The 13,755-nt window shown below is 37.0% G+C and overlaps 1 pseudogene; it reads right to left on the bottom strand.

Annotated features, from left to right (window-relative positions):
* Nucleotides 1–924: 924 nt before the first annotated feature.
* Nucleotides 925–12,544, bottom strand: LOC131793903 (uncharacterized; annotated as a pseudogene).
* Between the last annotated feature and the right edge of the window lie 1,211 nt (nt 12,545–13,755).

The raw sequence follows: 13,755 nt of genomic DNA, 5'->3' as shown, positions 1-13,755 counted from the left end.
AATCAGTGATGGGGTCGACGTCCTCCAAATATTCTTCGTCTCCTGTCACACACTTTCTTTCCAATATACAACTTTGCAATATGCATTTATATACATACAGTCATAAACTTTGAGTTTCTGAGCACTTCGCTAAATTCAGGTTTCCTTTGTTTCGGGTGACAGGTGTACCTTTAATGGACGTGACTAATAGTGATAGTGAAATGAATTGTTTCTCTTATTTTCATCATAATTAAGAAGGAATTTTGAATCTTTTGCTTTATCTACACAGAAAAACAAGGCAACAGATAAGATATTGATGCACGCGAAACTATGATATGAATGTGTTGGCTGGGCCTGTATTAAATTTTAACTTCTACCTGAGAATAGAATCGAAATTGACGCAGTGAACGGGAAGGATGTTGTTGTATGTCACAAGCCCATTCCTTCGCCTTCGATTTTCTCCTTTTCGAGGAGTCTTTTTTCTTCCGCAATTTCGTTAAAAGTATACGAGAAGTTATAACTGAGAGACTTCTAGAGAGGGAGATGAATCGCACTTGGAAAACAAGAAAACTAAACCAGTCCTTGTGCTATACCTGTGTAGTCGGTCTCGTCCCTACTGAAAAAGTTCAGATGTAGCACGATTGCGCGGTCTTTCTTCAAATCACCTCAATGCTGGAAGCATTTGATAAAAAAGACATCTAAGATAGTTCTATTTATTTCATCAATATCATCTACTCTAAAAGTTAGAACTGAAAAAAGAGGCTAGTGAGACTAATAATCCAAACCCAACCGAGTCTCCACCATTACTGGTCCCATCCATCCATGCGCAGACACCGCCCGCCTTTGTATTCAAAAGATTACGAATACTGACTTATGAAACAGACTTTGCTATATATTTATATTCATTGTACCAGTCTGCGTTTTGTGATGGTTTTCCTAGATAACGTATAACTACACATGAACTTTTAGGTGAATTGACAATTTAATTGCTTTCTTGAACCATTTCGAGTTATGTTTCATCGTTTCCTTTTAAACAACAGAGAGGATTTGTAACAAGTAGTCACATGAAGTAACAGTGCGCTGTTCCCGCCTTCGCAGGTCACATGAGAGACACAGATCAGCCATGTTGCAACAGTGCGATTGAAGAAGATTACCTTATGAGCTTTTTGTCTCTCAATGGTTTTCCCTGCATGTTACAGATCGCATAAAACTCTTTAAAAGTAGTAGAATATAGAACATATACTGGAAAAAAGTCAAATATTCATTTTACATCTCTCACACAGAAAATGGACAATTAAAAAGTGTAAGTAATTTTATTGAATTTTCGTTCTGGTTCCCTTAGAGTTAAAGAAAACTGTTTGGATCAATATCAGTATCTGGGCAACTGCCCACCTACCCCTCCCCTAACTCAACAACAGTCAATTGATAACATGTTGGGCTAATGCTGGGTTAGGGGAGGGGTAGGTGGGTAGTTGCCCAGATACTGATATTGATCCAACTGTTTTTCTGCACTAATCTTCAGTTTAAGGCTTGGTGCAGGACTGAGTACAGATTTATGACTATCAGGCAGTCTATTTAGCAGGCAGTCTGGGGCAGCTTTTCTTGATCGCATGTGCTGCCAATGCTTCCATAAACAGCCTGTATCCTTCGGTTTTCTCGAGTTCTTCCTGGCTGATTCTTTCCTTTACTTTACTTGACTGTGATTTCTGATGAGTGTAACGAAAAGTAAAGACAGACAAATAATTTTGTTAAGAACATAAATATACAGAACTTACTTTGCCTCTTGATAAAATTTCACCATAGATGGCAGTTCAAAAATGTTATTGTGAGTGATCAGATGAAATACGATGACAAAGATTAGAATGACTAAAAAACAAACCCAAATAATCTAAGACATCTCGAGGCTTTTCAAAGAAGGAGATCCCTGCCGCACCCTGTTGTTAATAATCTCCCGAACTATAGCAATAATAAGAAGGCACTCTTGAGACATGACGACCATTCGCGATTCATTGTTATCATAGACAATCATAGGCTCGAAAAAAACAGAAAGTGACTGGCGAAGATTATTGAAATATATAAGGGCCTAAAATATGACTTATCAATGAGAATGGTTAGTTCTAAAACGAAAACTTCATGGCACCGAGCCTGGCACACCTGATAATCGGTGTCGCTTGGAGCGGCTGGTTCACCTATGCACAAAGTAGTGAAAATGAGGGTGAATCGTTTCGTCTGGAACATGTGATGTATAGTAGCTTCAACACTCACCTTAGAAACCGAATTCAAGGTGGATTTGATTTTCCTCTTCTTTCGTTTCCCGGAAATTTTCTCCGGTTCTTCCTAGAAACGTAGAAGTAACGAAAAAGAGTTTATTATTTGAATCTGTAAATTCTAATGCGAACACGATTCCTAGTTCGGGATCTTCCAACAATCCAATAGTGAAATAGCGGGCGCCCGCGAATCTGCGCTACCTTGGTAAGAAAGACGCAATAACCTAGAACTTTATATAGGACGAGCAATTATGATAATTATGGCGTACAAGATACTTACAAACAAGCAGATATTGGAAAAGGGTTCCATAACGACCCTTTCGAAATAGGGGAGATGTGACTTATCTTCCAGCAATTTTATGGGGCATGAAGTTTTACGAAAAGCATATGACTTTTGAGATTGTACGCCTCTGATTTTACAAATTACTGAAACTCAGTTGCTGGCGAAAATGTTTTTTGACGGCAAGGCTGTTGCATCAACCACTTTCGAGGTTATCAAAATAGGGGTTCCCACAGCTAGCTCTTGGAGGCCTTTAAGCCCATGTTAGAGACAAAAAATTTTCGTATGTTAAAGTCAAGTCATATTTAGTATTTTAAAGCATGAAAGGGATCCATTACGCCTCTTATCAAACCTATGGCAAGACCTTGCGTGGTTTAGTTCAATGAATTCTCCGGGTTAACCAAACAGAACAATGATCAAAACAATTGCAAAACTGTGGAATCAACAAAATTTTCAGAATTACTCTTCACACAATAAAATGCGACAAACTCTACGTACTTCTTCCTCCTTTTTTTCAAGAAAGTAAGTTAAAAAGGAGCTTAAAGATACCAGCCCGCTAAGATGCTTCAGAAAAAAATAAGGAAGATGTGACGTATCGTCTAGTCATTTTATGGGGCGTAACATTTTACCAAAAGCAAACAATCTTCCAGATTTTTATGCTTATGATTTTACAAATTATCGAAACTTGCTAACCAAATATTTTTTTACGGCTTCTTCAGTAAATTAAATACGTTCAAACCAAACTGTTATCTCAAATTTCAGCTCATAGGACGATATCTATTGATGGTAAAGTATTTCAAAACATTGACAATTAAGATCCTAAATATGTTTCGGAACAACTTGAATAGGAATGTCTATATAAAAAACTTATCTTTCTGGCAAGCTTTTCGCAATTAAAAACCAGACCTAATTATGCCGATTGGAATCGATGAAATTTTTGTCCAATAATGTCAGCTATCACATACTTTTTTTCAGAAACTTTGTAATATGCATCTGCATAACTAAAATTCTAAATTTTGAGATCATGAAATTTTTTTTCAATTCAGCTTTCCTTCATTTTAGTCGACAGGTATGTTTCCAAAATTGAAGCGATGATTAATAATGATACCAAAAATAAATTGTCTCCTATTATCATAATAATTAAGAGGAGATCTTGAAGCTTTTGTCTCATCTACCCAGGGAAACAAGGTAACAGGTAAAATATTAAAACGAAACTGATATGGATGTGATTGCTAGGCCTTTGTCAATTATTAACTTCTACCTAAGTATGGAATCGAAATTGTAGCAGTGAACGTGAAGGATGATGTTGTATGTCACAAACCTTTTAACTTCTTCCTTCGCCTTCGTCTTTTTCCCTTTCCCTTTTAACTCATACATTATGAAATATTCATTTCTCGTAGCAACGAATCAACCAATCACTTGACAAGGTGACAAGTTGCATATCTTGCATGGCTTTGATGGTTTTAATGGGGGGTGCTGTTTTAATAATCATATGGAAAACATTTATGTCATTAGGTTTCTGTGGTTTGTTCATGAGATGATGCGACGATCATAGCAGAAAGTGAAAAAATTAAAATAACAAAGATTTTCTGTTTCTAAGTAACAGGCAAAATATTAATAAACGCGAAACCGATATGAATGTGTTGGCTAGGCTTATGTTAATTTTTTAACTTCTACCTGAGTATCGAATCGAAATGGAAGCAGTGAACAGGAAGGATGTCGCATGTCACACGCATTATCACTTTCTCCTTCGCCTTTGCCTCTTTCCTTTTCGAGATGTCTTTTTTTCTTCTGCAATTTTTTAAAATGTATATGAGAAGATATCACTGAGAGACAACAGAGAATGAGATGAATCGCACTTGGAAAACAAGTTACACTTGTATTGTCGGTTTCATCACAACTGAAAAACTTAAGATGTAAAATGATTGCATGTTCTTTCCTCAAAACATTTCAATGCTGGCAGCATTTGATGAAAGTAAGATTTAAGCTATTTCCATTTATTTCATCTGTATCAAAAAAATTAGAATTGAAAAAACTTAGCCTACCAGTGATTCTCTTGTAAAGACATCGTTCGCGGCATCAGCATAAAGCAACTGGGACAGTTTGACTGACTTGATTCTAACTTGTTCGGGATTGTCATTTAGAGTCGTTGAAAACGGATCATTGCAATTCACGTCCATGACAGCACCTCTGTTTTGAAAGTTTCGAAAACAAGTTTTCAATCAGTTTGCCAAAATTTTTTGCAATCGTTTCCAATTAACTCATACATTATGAAATATTTATACTGAGTCAACCAATCACTTGACAAGGCGAAAATTACAGGCCTATTAAAGTGTGTAGAACAGATGGGGGTCAACACCTGCCAATTTAAAGCATCTTTAACGCACGACTCCTTATGCCGAGACTTACAGATTAAAGTTTAGGATAACTTGACCACTGTCGATCCCTCCAGCATGGAGGTTGGGTATTTCAGAACATATATTGCCGACAGAATGAAACTCTTTCGAGAAACGATAACGCAGGATGTCAATGAATTTTTAGGAGCCATTCTTGAACCGCTGGGAATGAAATACTTCATGGAAGAAGAATATTCTTTAAATGACGAACTTGTGACGAAACTAAGAGGATGTTTTAAAGACTTGTACTGGAGTTTAAGAGTTCACTTGTACTTGCACCTTAAAGAACTTGTCATGCCGCCTGATACTGGGAGACTCCTTGAAATGGTGGGCAGATGGGGCGACCTGAGCGAAGATGAGATGAAGATGTATATAGACTCAAACCATATAATAGACCCTGCAAGCAAACTCTTGGAAATGGTGAGTAGGAAAGCGGTCAGGAAAATACATTAGAATATCGGCCATGGATCGCATGCATTGCAATCACATCTTTAGTGGATTGAGATATCTGATCCCTTGCTTTTTTTTCCTATCTTATCTTACTAATAATTGCTAAGGAGCATGAATGGAACTGGATCACAAACTGAAAGGAGATCAATTTGAATTCAGGGCAGCTTTTTTTTGTCCCTGTCAGAACTATATTAGTGCTGTGAAACGGTATTTAGCTTAATCAAAAAGGGTACCTCTTCGAGCTGCTGATAGCTCTTCCAAGTTATTGGGTCATTTTACTGAAATTAACTTCCCGAATAAGTAATGAATTTCAGACTAAACATTTGCGATTTATGATGGCCAGTATGCAGAGAGCGAGTTTGGTTCCAGGACGTTCAAATCAAAAGGGTGAGTGAGCACCCACGGACAGTCTTGAGAAAACATTTTGTCCGTAAAGTTTTACTTGATTTTCTAATTTCACAAATTTTTGCATATTGCTACATTTCAGTTCAGCTGCGTCATGGAAAATCAGTTTACCAAAAGAGGGAGCGAAGAGCACGCCAACGGTGTATTTGAAATAGCAAAGTCCTGGCTAGGCTGTCTAGATCCCGAAAACATCTTCTTACCAGACGTTTTGGCGATAGTTGAACATGTGCCCTCGAAGAGGTTTTTCGTGGGTGCATCAATAGCAGTAAGTGACTTCTTAAGGCCTATCTGTTTGCACAATCGAGTCATTAATCTTAAAGAAAAACTCGGAGGTGCAGTGATACATTTCTGTACTCTGAATGATCCAACTCGACATGATTTGCTATTTTCATATGCCCTTAAAACTCAAAGCTATGTTGCCTTGACTCGTGGGCTTCCTTGCCAAAATTGTAAACTGTTGTTCCAAGGAGATAGATCGGGAAGGGGAGAACCCACAATTCTTGGTGCATGTGCCGAATATTGCGCTGTTAATGAGCTTCTACCAGAAGAGATAACTTTAAAGTACAGTCAGAATAAGCGTGTAAATTCAAAAGTGGAGGGAAACTTTAAACAATGTATCACTCTCCTCAAAAACTACAGAGATATGTCGGAAAGGTGCATTACTACCTTTGAAAACGGAAACCAAAATGAAATGGAGACATTGTACTTGCAAGTGAAATACCTTTTCCCCACTTTTGGCCTGAGGCCAGAGTTTAATCGTTGCTTGCAACAGGATACTGAGCCCGTCAACAATCGGTGATCAGAAAAAAATTCGACTTCTATTTTCTGGTAATGAGGGGAATTTCTGGTAGAATAAAACCCAAGTTACGCTCTTTGAGTTTTGAATTATATTTGCTCGGTAAAGATGGCACTCTTTTAGGTTGAAGTTGAAAATTATGCTATATGTTATTACAGAACATTTATTTTTCCAATTAGCTAGGTTTATTGTCTTCTGTGAAACTGGGATTGCTACACAGTTTTCCTCTTTCGATCTGTTGTAACGTCACTTCGTTATAGTTACTTCAAAGTATTAAAATATGTTGCATGTGTGATTCCGCCCCATGGATGTCAAGCAGCGCTCCACAAAAAGTAAGACGGAATTTTGCGTAACATACGAAAGAATGATGGTGAAAGGGACTACCTCTTATAGGCATTGAAACACAAGCTGAGAGGAGAAGGATGAGCCAGTGACCAGTATGGCTCACTTATCACTGCTCTTCCTCACATAAGTCTTGTTAGGAACTCATAACATTCATGTATTTGTCTCTAAATTGCATCAATAAGATGTAATTGTCAACTAAAAAACTTACTTAGAATGATCGACACAAGTTATATCACTTGTTAATCCGCTTATATTGAATCTCGTCCGAATAATGTATGCAAATCTGTGGCAAATCAATAAAAAAAAACCACAAAAGATTCTTAATAATAAGTTGTTTGAGTATTAAGATCATGCTTTTGAACAAAAAAATCAGGGTAAGGCCAGCTTTTCAAAAGCATTATAACCTAGGCAATTTTGCAACCCTGTGCGCCTAGGAAACCCGCAGATGCCCCCAAAATATTCAGACCTCAAACACACGTTTCTGTTTTCAGTCTTATTTTCAACATCCTAAATCCTAAACAAGAGGCTTGAATGTTGGAGATTGTTCCACTCTTCTCCATTTAGATGAAAAGAATGATGAATTTTCTCCAGCTTTGCCTTGAATGGTACAAGTTTTAACAAGAGCTACGTATTTGAGATGTACAGATTCTACGACGAGTACGATTCCGAGATTTTCTCAGGGTTAGTTGGCAGGCGCAAGCCTGTGATACTTCGGCCGGAAAGACAAAATAGATAAAAACTTCTTTAGACGAGTTTTTGCAAATATGGCGTACAAGAAATCAAAAAACAATTCGTTATTTAGTATTTCCTATCAGAAAATGGTTTCATTACGCCTCCTACCGAACCTATGGTGCGAGTCTTTGCGCGGTCAAGTTTAAAGAATTCTCAGGGTCAACAAAACATACAACCATCAAAACAATTACCAAACTTTAGAATGGACAAAAAACCCGAATTACTCTTCGCTGAAAAAGGAATACCTCTTTCGCCTTTCTTTTAGTTAGAAATGAGTATAGAGATCCCGGCCTGCTAAAATGCTTCAGAAAAAATATAGGGAGATGCGGTGCATCGTCTAGTAGTCTTATGGGACGTAAAAAAATTTTCAAAAAGCACATAACCTTTAAGATTGTATGCTTCCAATTTTACAGTTTATTAAAACTTGCTGGCGAAAATGTTTCTTGACTGCAAGGCTGTTAAATCACCACCTTTAAATTTGTCAAATAAGGGGGGTTTCGCACGAATAATGCGCTAAAGCCCATGCTAGAGACGAAATATGTGTTCTAGGATAAAGTCACGCCTCAGGTAGTAAATTAGATATGCATAAACCAGAACTGTTATCTCAACTTGCAACTCATAGCAGGATATCTAGTCATCGTAAAATAATTCAAAATACTGACATCCAAGATCACAAGTGCATTTCACAACAGCCTGAATAGGAATGTTTAATTGACAAAAAACCTCGCTGTCTGAGAAGCCTTTGGCAATTGAAAAATCAATGATGGGGTCGACGTCCTCCAAATATTGCATAACTTTGTCTCCGCCTATATTAAATTTTAACTTTTACCTGAGAATAGAATCGAAATTGACGCAGTGAACGGTAAGGATGTTGTTGTATGTCACAAGCCTCTTCCTTCGCCTTCGGTTTTCTCCTTTTCGAGGAGTCTTTTTCCGCAATTTCGTAAAACGTATATGAGAAGCCATAACTGAGAGACTTCAGAGAGGGAGATGAATTGCACTTGGAAAACAAGAAAACTAAACCAGCCCTTGTGCTATACCTGTATAGTCGGTCTCGTCACTACTGAAAAAGTTAAGATGTAGCACGATTGTGCGGTCTTTCTTCAAATCACCTCAATGCTGGAAGCATTTGATAAAAGAGACATCTTAAGATAGTTCTATTTATTTCATCAATATCATCTACTCTAAAAGTTAAGAACTGAAAAAAGAGGCTAGTGAGACTAATAATCCAAACCCAACCGAGTCTCCACAATTACTGGTCCAATCCATGGCATTAATTACAAGAACAGTGGTCATTCCATGCGCAAACACCGCCCGCCTTTGTATTCAAAAGATTACGAATACTGACTTATGAAACAGACTTTGCTGTATATTCATATTCATTGTACCAGCCTACTTTTTGTGATGCAGGTAATTTAGTGTTAACAACTGGGTTGAAAACGTAAATTAGCCAACGTAAAGGGTAAAAAAAGCTGACGTTTCGAGCGTTAGCCCTTCGTCAGAGCGAAGGGCTAACGCTCGAAACGTCAGCTTTTTTTACCCTTTACGGTGGCCAATTTACGTTTTCAACTCAGTTGTTAACACTAAATTACCTGCTATATTCTCCCACCGACGCAGCACCACAGTTTCTTTAGAAACTTACCCCTTTACTTTTTTTGATGGTTTTCCTAGATAACGTACAACTACACATGAACTTTTAGGTGAATTGACAATTTAATTGCTTTCTTGAACCATTTCGATTTATGTTTCATCGTTTCCTTTTAAACAACGGAGAGGATTTGTAACAAGTAGTCACATGAAGTAACAGTGCGCTGTTCCCGCCTTCGCAGGTCACATGAGAGAGACAGATCAGCCATGTTGCAACAGTGCCATTGAAGAAGATTACCTTATAAGCTTTTTGTCTCTCAATAGTTTTCCCTGCATGTTACAGATATCATAAAACTCTTTAGAAGTAGTAGAATATAAAACATATACTGAAAAAAAGTCAAATATTCATTTTACATCTCTCACACAGAAAATGGACAATTAAAAAGTGCAAATAATTTTATTAAATTTTCGTTCTGGTTCCCTTAGAGTTAAAGAAAACTGTTTTTCTGCACTAATCTTAAGTTAAAGGCTTGGTGCAGGACTGAGTACAGATTTATGACTATCAGGTAGTCCATTTAGCAGGCAGTCTGGGAGGGGGGGCTTTTCTTGATCGCATGTGCCGCCAGGGCTTCCATAAACAGCCTGTATCCTTCGGTTTTCTCGAGTTCTTCCTGGCTGATTCTTTCCTTTACTTTACTTGACTGTGATTTCTAATAAGCGTAACGACTTATCAATGAGAATGGTTAGTTCTAAAACGAGAACTTCATGGCACCCAGCCTGGCACACCTGATAATCGGTGTCGCCTGGAGCGGGTGGTTCACCTATGCACAAACTAGTGAAAATGAGGATGAATCATTTCGTCTGGAACATGTGATGTATCGTAGCTTCAACACTCACCTTAGAAACCGAATTTAAGGTGGATTTGATTTTCCTCTTCTTTCGTTTCCCGGAAATTTTCTCCGGTTCTTCCTAAAATCGTAGAAGTAATGAAAAAGAGTTTATTATTTGAATCTGCAAATTCTAATGCGAACACGATTCCGAGTTCGGGATCTTCTAACAATCCAACAGTGAAATAGTGGGCGCCCGCGAATCTGCGCTATCTTAGTAAGAAAAACGCAATAACCTAGCACTTTATAGAGGACGAGCAATTATGACAATTATGGCGTACAAGACACTAACAAACAAGCAGATATTGGGAAAGGGTTCCATAGCGACCCTTTCGAAATAGGGGAGATGTGACTTATCTTCCAGCAATTTTATGGGGCATGAAGTTTTACGAAAAGCATATGACCTTTGAGATTGTACGCCTCTGATTTTACAAATTACTGAAACTCAGTTGCTGGCGAAAATGTTTTTTGACGGCAAGGCTGTTACATCAACCACTTTCGAAGTTGTCAAAATAGGGGTTCCCACAGCTAGCTCTTGGAGGCCTTAAAGCCCATGTTAGAGACAAAAAATTTTCGTATGTTAAAGTCAAGTCTTATTTAGTATTTTAAAGCATGAAAGGGTTCCATTACGCCTCTTTCGAACCTATGGCAAGACCTTGCGTGGTCTAGCTTAATGAATTCTCCGGGTTAACCAAACAGAAAAATGATCAAAACAATTGCAAAACTGTAGAATCAACAAAATTTTCAGAACTGCTCTTCACAAAATAAGGTGCAACAAACTCTACATACTTCTTTCTCATTTTTTTCAAGACAGTACGTTAAAAAGGAGCTTAAAGATAGCAGCCCGCTAAGATGCTTCAGAAAAAATACGGGAGCTGTGACGTATCGTCTAGTAATTTTATGGGGCGTAAAATTTTACCGAAAGCAAACAACCTTTCAGATTTTTATACCTATGATTTTACAAATTATCAAAACTTGCTGACCAAATATTATTTTACGGCTTCGTCAGTAAATTAAATACGCATAAACCAAAACTGTTATCTCAAATTTCAGCTCATAGTACGATATCTATTGATGGTAAAACATTGACAATTAAGATTCCAAATGTGTTTCGGAACAACCTGAATAGGAATGTCTATTTAAAAACCAATCTTTCTGGAAAGCTTTTCGCAATTAAAAAATCAGACCAAATGCCGATTGGAGTCGATGAAATTTTTGTCCAATAATGTCTACTGTCACATACTTTTTTTCAGAAACTTTGCAGTATGCATCTGTATAGATAAAATTCTAAATTTTGAGATTGTGAAAATTTTGTTCAATTCAGCTTTCCTTCATTTCAGTCGACAGGTATGTTTCCAAAATTGAAGCGATGATTAATAATGTTAAAAATTAAAAATTAAAAATTAATTGTCTCCTATTATCATAATTAAGAGGAGATCTTGAAGCTTTTGTCTCATCTACCTAGGGAAACAAGGTAATAGGTAAAGTATTAAAACGAAACTCATATGGATGTGATTGCTAGGCCTTTGTCAATTATTAACTTCTACCTGAGTATGGAATCGAAATGGAGGTAGTGAACGGGAAAGATGTTGTATGCCTTTTCACTTCTTCCTTCGCCTTTTTCCCTTTCTTTTTTAGCTCGTACATTATGAAATATTCATTTCTCGTTACAATAAGTCAACCAGTCATGTGGCAAGGCGACAACTTGCATATCTTGCATGGCTCTGATGGTTTAATGGGAGTATTGTTTTAACGATCATATGACAAACATTTATGTCATTAGGTTTCTGTGGTTTGTTCATGAGATGATGCGACGATCATGGCAGAAAGTGAAAAAATTTCAGAGAGATTTTCTGTTACTAAGTAACAGGCAAAATATTATTAAAGGCGAAACTGATATGAATGTGTCGGCTTCTACCTGAGTTTGGAATCGAAATGGAAGCAGTGAACGGGAAGGATGTTGTATGTCACACACATTATCCCTTTCTCCTTCGCCTTCGCCTCTTTCCTTTTCAAGACGTCTTTTTTTCTTCTGCAATTTTGTAAAATGTATGTGAGAAAATACAACTAAGAGACAACAGAGAATAAGATGAATTGCACTTGGAAAACAAGTTATATTTGTATTGTCAGTCTCATCATTACTAAAAAACTTAAGATGTAGTATGATTGCATGTTCTCTTTTCAAAACATTTCAATGCTGGCAGCATTTGATGAGAGGAAATTTTAAGTTATTTCCATTTATTTCATCAATACCAAAAAAATTAAAACTGAAAAAAACTTACCTACCAATGATTCTCTTGTAAAGACATCATTCGCGGCATCAGCATAAAGCACTTGGGACAGTTTGACTGACCTGACTCTACCTTGTTCGGGACTGTCATTTAGAGTCGTTAAAACGGATCATTGCAATTCACGTCCATGACAGCACCTCTGTTTTGAAAGTTTCGAAAACAAGTTTTCAATCAGTTTGCCAAAATTTTTTGCAATCGTTTCCAATCAACTCATACATTATGAAATATTCATTGCCCTTAACAGTGAATCAACCAATCACTTGGCAAGGCCAAAAAATTACAGTCGTCTTTAACCTATCAATGAATTGTTAGAAGAGGTTCTTAGATTAACCGCTGCGCATGATATACCGTATAGAAGGTGATCACAATTTTTTTGAGGAATAATACGCGACACTAAGGGGACGTTTTGAAGACATGTACTGAAGTTTAAGAGTTCACTCGTACTTGCACCTTTAAAATCTTGTCACAATAATAATAATAATAATAATAATAATATATTTAAACAGGATGAATCCGTCAGTTGAAGCCGTTATAAACGGGTGCCCTTGGCAATGAAAAATTTTACAATTAAAGAAAAATAACTTTAACAGATGAACCATTAGAAAAATTTTAAAAAAATTTAAACAATGTCAATGGATAACAACTAAGAATTATATAACTGAGTAAATTAAGCAAATCCAAAAGATTTTCTAGATCCATGAGAAACAATATCATTAAGCCGTGTTTAAAAAATCCCTATAGAGTCAACTTCCTTTAGATGCGGTGGCAAGTTCTAGAGAGCCTTGGCTCCAAAATAAAATGTTCCTTTTTTGGCAGATTCTGTACAGACTTTAGAAATTAAAATATCTAAACAATTACGCCTAGGGAATGAACATGTGAGGACTTGATGAAATAACTCTTAAAAAGATCTGGAACAATGTGATGGAGACACTTACCAACAAAAGTTAAATTGTGCATAATAGAACGCGCCTTAAGGGACTTCCAACTGAATTGGCATATCAGTTGATGGTTAACTAAACCGGTATCGCAGAGGTCATGGGTTCAAATCCCGTAGGGGCCTGAGTTTTTTTCAGGCCTTACTTCAACTACTCAGTAGTTTTGTAGCGTTCATAACTGCGAGGATCGATTCTATATTCGTTTCCTAAACCGCAGTGCACAGATATGATTTTCATATATTTACAGCCATTATTCAGTTGATGATAACTTAGATTACTATCCTTCAGAATAATTCTTGCGGCCCTCGTTTGAAGTCGCTCCAAAGATTAATAACTAGAAGGAGCTAAGTTGTTCAAAACAAAATGGCAATAACCTAATTTGGGAAGTATCATTGTTGTAAAGAC

Source organism: Pocillopora verrucosa, chromosome 9 (assembly GCF_036669915.1).
Source record: "Pocillopora verrucosa isolate sample1 chromosome 9, ASM3666991v2, whole genome shotgun sequence".
NCBI classification, from domain to species: Eukaryota; Metazoa; Cnidaria; class Anthozoa; order Scleractinia; family Pocilloporidae; genus Pocillopora; species Pocillopora verrucosa.
This window is presented reverse-complemented; position numbering and strand designations above follow the sequence as displayed.